Below are 8,728 nucleotides of genomic sequence, written 5' to 3'. Positions count from 1 at the left end.
AAAAAAAATCCTAAACAGTTTGTATTTTTTATTTTTTTTTATTTCGAAAATTAATTTAAAAAAATTACTAAAAAAATACAATTTTTTTATAAAATTCAGTTCATTTTAGTTTAAAAATATATATATAATTTACTTGGCCAATGATCATGATGTAAAATTAAATGCACAATTTTTTCCAAAAAAAGTGTGGATTTCAAGTTTATGTAAATTTGGAAAAATACAAAAAAATCTTTTTTTTTTCTTTGGATGCATCTCATTTTAGTTTCTAAAAAAATGCTATTATGTACTAAATACTAAATCAATAAATATGCATATTGAAGAAGAAGGTCCTAGCCAAGGATTTAAACCACCACGACACTCTTCACGGCACTCATCACAGTGGCAATGGCAATGAGGAAAGAAAAAACTGTAAGAAACTCAAACCTCATCATTTTGAACATTTTCAACTCAAGATATTTGTCTATCAATACGATACCCTCTACTTAAGTATTTATGCATTCTGCATGTTATATATAGCTTTTTTTTAACTGTTTTTTTATGCAAAAGTATATAAAAATGTGTTCCCTATCCATTTATGTGCGTATCTTTAGCGTATCTTAGCATATCTCCTACGATACCCTCCGATACGTATCTTAATTTTGACCGACCAATATGGCGACCGATACCGATACTTTAATCCTTGGTGCCAGCAAGAGCAAAAGAATCCCATGTTGAAGCCATCAGGACTAGGGCTTTGTTGGCTTTATGGGAGAGGACAGTAGACGAGATCTCCTCATCAGAAGGGATGGCAACGAGGGAAGGGATGAGATTAGCATAATGAATTTATTCAAAAGGTTAGGGGGGAGAGGAGAAGAAGAGGAAGAGGAGAGGGAAAGAAAGAGTCTCTCAAAATAGGAGACAGCCTCAGTTTTGATCTCAGAGGGGGTGGTTAGAACAGCTCCAGAAGAGGAGGTAAGGCTTGGAATGGAATTGGAGTTGTTCCGTGCTCTGAGGGATCTGTGGAAATAGGCTAAGTTAGAGTCCCCAACCTCAAGCCATTTGATTCTGGATTTCTGGCGGAGGAAGCTTTCCTCTCGAGCAAGAAGAGAAGAAAGCTCAGAGGATGTGGATTTCTCCCTCTCAGCAAGGGAGGCATTGGAGAGATCGAGCTGAAGTTGGGCTTGGAGGGTGTGGAGCTTCTCTTGACAAGCTTTGACCCTCACATAATGTTCCCAAACGTGGAGAGATCACTGGCTTTCAAGGCAATTTTGACATTTTTGAGCTTTTTTGCAAAGGCAATGAGAGGGGCAGAGGGGCTAAAGGTGTGACATGCCCAAGATTCCTTGACAAAGGGGGAAAAACCCTCATGCTGGGACCACATGTCAAAGAACTTGAAAGGTTTGGGGCCAAAGGAGACAGCGGGTTGGACAAAGTGGATATAGGGGAATGATCGGAGATACCTAGCTGATCAAAAGAGGCATAGGAAGAGGGAAAGGAGTTGAGCCAAGACTCATTGACCAGAACTCGATCCAACTTGCAAGCGACCCGATCTAGGCACGAGCGACTATTTCGCCAAGAGAATTTTGGGCCAAACCACCGGAGGTCATTCATGTTAATGTCATCTATGCAATCATTAAAGGACTCAACAGAGGGGAGATCAATGGGAGAACTTCCCATTTTCTCGTGGCTAGCCCGAACCACATTAAAGTCACCCCCTAAACCCCAAGGCTCAATGCCAGCGATCAGGGAGAAAGCACGGAGATCGGCCCAAAGGGAGAGCTTGTCAGAGGAGCGATTGTGAGCATAGATGATGAAAAAGAAGAGAGGGGAGCCAAAAGCCAAGAGCCAAGGAGAAGGAGAAGTGGATTGATTGGGCAGAGGAGGAGATGGGGGATATATGGATGAGGTTTGGGTTCCATAGGATCCAGATGCGCCCAATTGCAAAGTGGCTGTAATTGAAAAAGAGGACCAGGAAGGGGCGATCGCAGCCACAATGTGAGGGGCGTTGGCCTATTGAACTCTGGTTTCCAGGAGAGCAAAGGGGGGCTTTGGAACCACTATGTTTTTAACCTCCACAATTTCAATCTCAAACTCCTTAGGATCTTCCTCTTGGCTGTTCACAGTCATCACAGTTGTTGTAGTGTCAAGTTCCTCAATTTCAACCTCACTATCCATTGTGGCAACCTTGTTGCTTTCGAATTCTTCCACATGAGTCTCGTTGATGGGAACATCAATGACTAGCTCTTCCTTGACAATAAGAATTGCTGGAATTTCTTCAACACTAACCTCAACTTTTGACTTTAGTTCATTGGTTGGAGGGGTCTTCTCTTGAAGCTCCGTTGCAATTTGTTGGAACATAATGGTCATATGGTCAAACAATTCCTTCATGCTCTTGTCGCCTGTGGGTGGCTTTTGAGGACCTGTAGATCATAGTTGTCAAGGCAGCGCCTAGGCGACGACTAGGCATCCAGGTGGTTTGCCTGGGGCCTAGGCGACGACTAGGCGTCCAGGCGGTTTGCCTGGGGCCTAGGCGACAGCCGCCTTGTTGCACTGCATGTCGCCTTGTGTTTCGGCACTTATTTATGCCAAATAACATTCAAGTAAATGTTTATTTACTTAAGATATTAAATAAGCAAATACCCCCTAATTGAATCCAATAAAAATAGTTTAAAAATCAAATTCCAAAAGGATAAAACATCAACCCCCCAGTCCAAGAACAAAAACTGGATTTTGGTTATAGGGACGATTTTCAACTTTTAAATGCTGGGGTTTTTCTCAATTATGAAAATTTTATAAATTCTATCATGTTAAAACATTGCTAAAAATCAAAAGTCCGGTAAAATAATATTTTGTTTTGATATTCATAAAATTATTTTCATTCAGGCGATTTTAACAGTATTCGCGCACTTAAAAATAAGTTTGACTGAAGCATAACTTTGTTATTGCAACTCAGATTTAAATAATCTTAGACTTGTTAGAAAGCTAGTTTTATGTTATAACTAATACAAAAAGTCTCATGTAAAAATAAAATCATTTGACTAGTCAAACTTATTATAGAATAAGAGCATTTCTCTAAATGTTGATTTTTTATAACTTAATATGACTTAATGTTAATTTTTTTATGATTTGATGTGGCTAAATGTTGATTTTTAATGACTTGATGTGGCTTAATCTTGATTTTTTATGATACAAGGTATATATAACTTACTAAATAATGTTAGAAAATAGGAAAAATAAAAAATAGCACTTGTTTGCCTTAAGGCGGACACCTTCTCGCCTAAGCGCTTAGACAGCCCTCCACGGCCTTGGTTTGCCTTGGCACCGTGACAACTATGTTGTAGATGTATTCTGAAGGGAATCATATGGAGGGAAAAGCATTCTTTGGATATATATAGGGAGGTATTGTGTCGCTAACTCGTACTTCTTCTCTTCCCAAGTCCTAAGCTCATGTCCTCGAACTCGGAGTCGATTTTCATGGACTCTCCACCAGTATCTAGCACAACCAATCAACCGGAAGCAAACAAATTGAAGCTTTCGTGTCTCTATCAAGTTATAATAGTCAGAATATTCCTCCAAAAAATTTAGCCAATCAAGGATGTAGCATGTATCCCTTGTTCAACAAAGTAACGAATTTCTGGAACCATCTTCGATTCTCTCTTCTTTTTTTTTTTCATAATACACTCTATCCTACTCCACTACTGTTGGCCTGAATGACATGCTGGAGCAAACATCAGACACCCAAGTTACTATGCAGCTTCGCTTTTTGCATATGCCCACATAGACAATGATGCCAGAGTTCTTTCAGAAATTAGGCTTTGATACCAAAAATGTAAGATCGAATCACAAGTGATCCAATCCCAAGCAGGATCTTTACTAGATTCAATATAAACCAAATTCAGGGACAGAAAGAATGAATAAAACAAAACAAAAAAAAAATAAGAGAATAAAGAAAAGAAAGAATTTGATGGAGGGTTGAGAAGGGGAAGAACTAGTAAATGGGCATCTCACCCAACGGAATTTGATGGAGGGTTGAGAAGGGGGAAGAAATAGTGATTGGGATCCTCTACTAAGTCCATCTTTTATTCCAAAGCCTCTGGCTCCAGAAAAAACAAAATCAAACCTTCCAATTCCAAGCCTTCCACCCCCTCTCCCCCCTTCCCCACCCCCTTCCCCCTCTATCCTTGTCGAGTGCCATACATTCCTCCCCCAACCCCCCACTATTCTGAAATCCCACCGGCGCAGATGTAAATCTATCACCCGCCCCTCCTCCCCCTGCCTCTTTGAGGCCTTGGTGCCCCCACCACTCCCCCCTTCATGAATTGCTGGTCCATTTGAAATATTCAGGGGCTTAACTCGCTGGCTAAGCATATGAAAATCTGTTCCCGTCTCAAGGACAGTACAGTCATCCTTTGCTGCCTCCTTAAGACGAGAGTCATGAAATCCAATTCCCACCGCATCACTTCCTCAATTGCCTCCTCGTGGCCCTTCCTCTCCAATTATTCCTCCTGTCCCAATGGGCGCATCTGGATCCTCTGGAACCCTTTAAAGATCCAGCTCACCCTTGTCTTCTCCTCCCCAACTAATCCACTTATCCATCTCCCACCCTAATGGAGGCCCCTCCTCCTTCATATATGGCCTCAACCGCACCTCTGATAGATCCTCCCTTTGGGACAACCTAAGATCTCTAGCTCCTGGGGTAAACTCCTCCCCCTGGGGTGGGGAGGGGATGGGACTTCAATGTGGTGCGCTATAGCCATGAGAAGTTTAGTGGCTCGTCCATTGATCCTAACTCGGTGAACTCCTTTAATTCCTGTCTTGAGGATATCGGCCTTGATGACCTTAGATGGTCTAGCCCCAAATTCTCCTAGAATAATAGGAGATTTGGCCCTAACCGCATTGCTTGCAAGTTGGATAGGGTCTTGGTCAAAGAGGTGTGGTCTCCTACTTCCCTTCCTCCCATGCTTCTTTTGATACACCCTCTATCTCTGACCACAGCCCCATCTCTCTCTTCGTTCAGCCCTACGTCTTCTTCGACCCCAAGCAGTTTAAATTCTTCAACATGTGGACTTCCCACTTAGGGTTCCTTTCTGTTGTTCATGCCACCTAGATCAAGCCCGTCCACTCCTTCGACTCCCCCCTCATTGCCTTTGCCCGTAAGCTGTGGAATGTGAAGTCTGATCTTAGGGCCTGGAACATTTCTCCCTTTGGGGTCATCTCGTCTCATGTCTCCTCTTGCAAAGACAAGCTTGCCCTTACCCAATCCCATCTCCAGTTAGACCTTCATAATTCTTCACTTGCCCTTAAGGAGCAATCCCTTTCTGTTGATCTCTCCTCCTTGCTCGCCCAAGAAGAGAGTTTCCTCAAGCAAAAATCTCATATCAAATGGCTTGAGCTTAGGGACTCTAACTCGGCCTTCTTCCACAAAACCCTCAAATCCAAATCCAATCTTAACTCCATTACCCGGCTCCTGGACGCCTCTAGGAACATCCTCCTTAGCCCTGAGGATATCAAGGCTGAGGCTCTCTTACTTCAACATCTTCTGCCCCCCTCGCCCCACCCTGCCCCCTCCCCATTCCCCTCCCTTGTCCTCAAAAAGTCGGTCCCCCCTAATCTCTTTCCCCTTCTCAGTGCCATCCTTTCTGATGAGGAGATTCGCGCCGCCATTCTCTCCCATAAGTCCAACAAAGCCCCTGGACCCGATGGGTTCAACATGGGCTTCTTCAACTCTTATTGGGATCTCATCGAGTCTGACCCTATCTCTGCTATCAAGAGCTTCTTCCTCAACCCCTCTCAGATTAAAGGCATCAACCATACGTTCCTCTGTCTCATCCCCAACAAAGATGTGGCAACCTCCCTGCCTAAGTTTAGACCCATTTCCTTGAGCAACCTGCTCTACAAATTTATTGCCAAAAGTTTGGCCACCCAGATCCAAAGAGTGATTGACTCCCTGGTTAGTCCCTACCAGTTCCCCTTTATTTCTAGTAGGAGCATTGCGAATACAATTATCCTCTGTCACGAGATCGTCCAAGGCTTTGACCGCAAATCTCATTCTCCTTCTGCCCTTCTCAAGATTGACATCCACAAAGCCTTTGATTCCATTCGCTGGGACTTCATCTTTCTTGTTCTCTCCATGTCCTTTCCGCTCCCTTTGTGGACTGGATTTATGCCTGCATCTCTTCCCCTTCTCTCTGTGTCCTTATTAACTGCTCCCCTGCCAGTCACTTTGGTCCTTCGGTGGGAATCAGGCAAGGTTGCCCCCTTTCCCCCCCTCCTCTTCTCTTTGGCTCTAGAGGTCCTCTCCAAATCCCTTCAATCCAAAACCGATGACCTCATCTCTCCCATCCCCAAATGCAAATCCATTGGCCTCACCCATCTGGCTTTTGCAAATGACCTTATGATCTTCTCCAAAGCTAATCATTGTTCCATTGAGTCCATCCTATCCTCCCTCCGTCTCTTTGAGTCCATCTCTGGCCTCCTCATTAACCTCTCAAATCCAACATCTTCCTGTTGTTTTATGGTTGTCCTTGTTGGCAACTCGGCCACGTGGCGGTGATGACGTGGCCAGTTTGGGTGACATGGATGAAAATGATGACATGGAAGTATCCAGTGTCACCGATGAGATAACAGAGCAGCTTGGTATGCATGGAGTGGTTTAATACATCATTAATAGGTGGTGCGGGTTTCTGGGTCAAAACTGGCAAAATTGGCCTATTTACGATCGAGGACATTTTCAGCAATGAAAATGACATTTTTGGAAGATCGGTTCTTCATAAAAAATATAGATTGTAATTTTCCTAGTCCAGTGCATTTGATTTCGTCACATTCCGATACCGTATGAAGAAGTTACGGCATTTATGGCAGTCAAGGGCAGTTTTGGCATTGAAGATAAATTTTTTAAAGGAAGTGTTCTACATGTAACAATACGAAAAAAATACAATCTTTCCAACGGTTCTGATTTCATCGCATTCCGATTCCGTATGAGAAAGATACGTCATTGGAAAGGTGTAGGGGCATTTTGGTCTTTTTACATGGATGATTCAGATGATTGAGTCTTCTGAAAAGTCGTAGAGCATCCATTTACGATTCCAACGCACTTCGTTTCATCTCAATCGGATATCGTATGAAAAAGTTATAAGCGTTTCCGTAAAGTCGGTTCGAAAATCCATCAGTTGCTCTCGGTGTTGGGTGGATTTTTCGGATTTTATTTTTGAAATTCGAAGGGCTTTTGTGTAATTTAAAGATTTTGAAGGTCTGAGTTGCAAGGGGTCTTTAAGCACTGAAACATATGGATGCAGGGGCTTGATTGTAATAAAGAGGAGTAAAGGGAAGTGAAATGGACGGCCAAGATTCGACCACGTAGGCTTGATGCCCATCCAAAGGCTACTGAGATTTTGCGCTGACATGGACGAGATAGATGCTTGCGCGTAGAATTTGATTGGTTACGTGCATAATTCTTGATGCACTGGCGCTACACCTTATCAAGGTATGTTGTGGTGTTTCGCGCGTGTATAGAAGGTATAAAAAGATTCCGATCTTAATGATCTCATGAAATCTGATTAAAGTATCATAGAGGATTCGGATCCAACGGTCGATATGCCATTTCTCTTTTGTGAGTGGGAGATAAGCTCCCTTAAAATCCGGAAAAGCAACCAATCATAGATCGACAACACTTCTGACGATGTCAGCGCCTACGTCATGATGACATCATCAGATTCAAATCTAACGGTTTGGATCTGTTGTCCGTTGGTTTAATCGGACGGCTTGGATTATAAGATCTCTTATATGAGATCTACGGTCAGATTTCGCCCCTGTTGCGCGCACCGCCGGTGTAGCCTACGCCACCCGTACGAAGATTCCATTTCAGGCTATCTCATTGCTCCAACTTTAAAAGGTCATATCTCCCTCATTTTAAGTCGGATTTGGGTGAACCAAATTGCAGCTTCTTCGTTTTTTCAAGACTTACACCATGGAAGCAAGAAAAATGGGTTTTGAGTGAAAGAAGGCTACGGTTTTGGTAGGAGAAGCTTCCCCCTCTTTGTTGGTCCTTGAATGAACATACATTCTTGATGATAAATGTTCTTAGGCCATTAAAGAAGGTAAAAGAGGTGGTTGAAGTGTGTTAATGGTACATTAACTCAAAGCCAAGGAAGAAGAGAAGAAAGCAAGGATGTGTTTGCTTTGAAGAGCAAGAAGCCAAGGAGAGAGAAGGTGTGAGCACCAAACTTGTCAGTACAAGTTTCCAGTCATCCCAGGAAATCGGTTGTGAGATTCTCTAACCCTGGATTTTACATTACATGTATATATGTATGTTAGGGTTAGTTGTGGATGAATGTATACATGCTAGGTTAGTTGTGGATGAACTGTAAGCATGCTAGCTAGTTGTGGATGCATATGCTAGGCAGAGCTTGACTGTAGGGCATTGATATAAGCCCAATTTAATTGTATTATTTATTGTGTGCTTAGTGGGTGCTAAGCACCGGGAGTGGGTGCTCCCGTGTAGTGGGTGCTACACATTGTATCGGCACTACGAGTGCCATCTCAGCTTCGGCTTGAGAAAATTGGGTGTGGGTGCTCCCGACTGTGGGTGCAGTCAAAAGTAGTGTATTGAGTAGGTACGAAGCCTTTACAGGCACTACTCCGGGGGTGTAGGCAAATTGCCGAACCTCGTAAAAACCCTGTGTTGTGGGTGCTTGTTGTTTGCATTTGATATTGAAGTGCGTGGAATGTGGAATGGGTGTGCATACTTGGA

The sequence above is a fragment of the Macadamia integrifolia genome, chromosome 8, assembly GCF_013358625.1.
Source record: "Macadamia integrifolia cultivar HAES 741 chromosome 8, SCU_Mint_v3, whole genome shotgun sequence".
NCBI lineage: Eukaryota > Viridiplantae > Streptophyta > Magnoliopsida > Proteales > Proteaceae > Macadamia > Macadamia integrifolia.
This window is presented reverse-complemented; position numbering follows the sequence as displayed.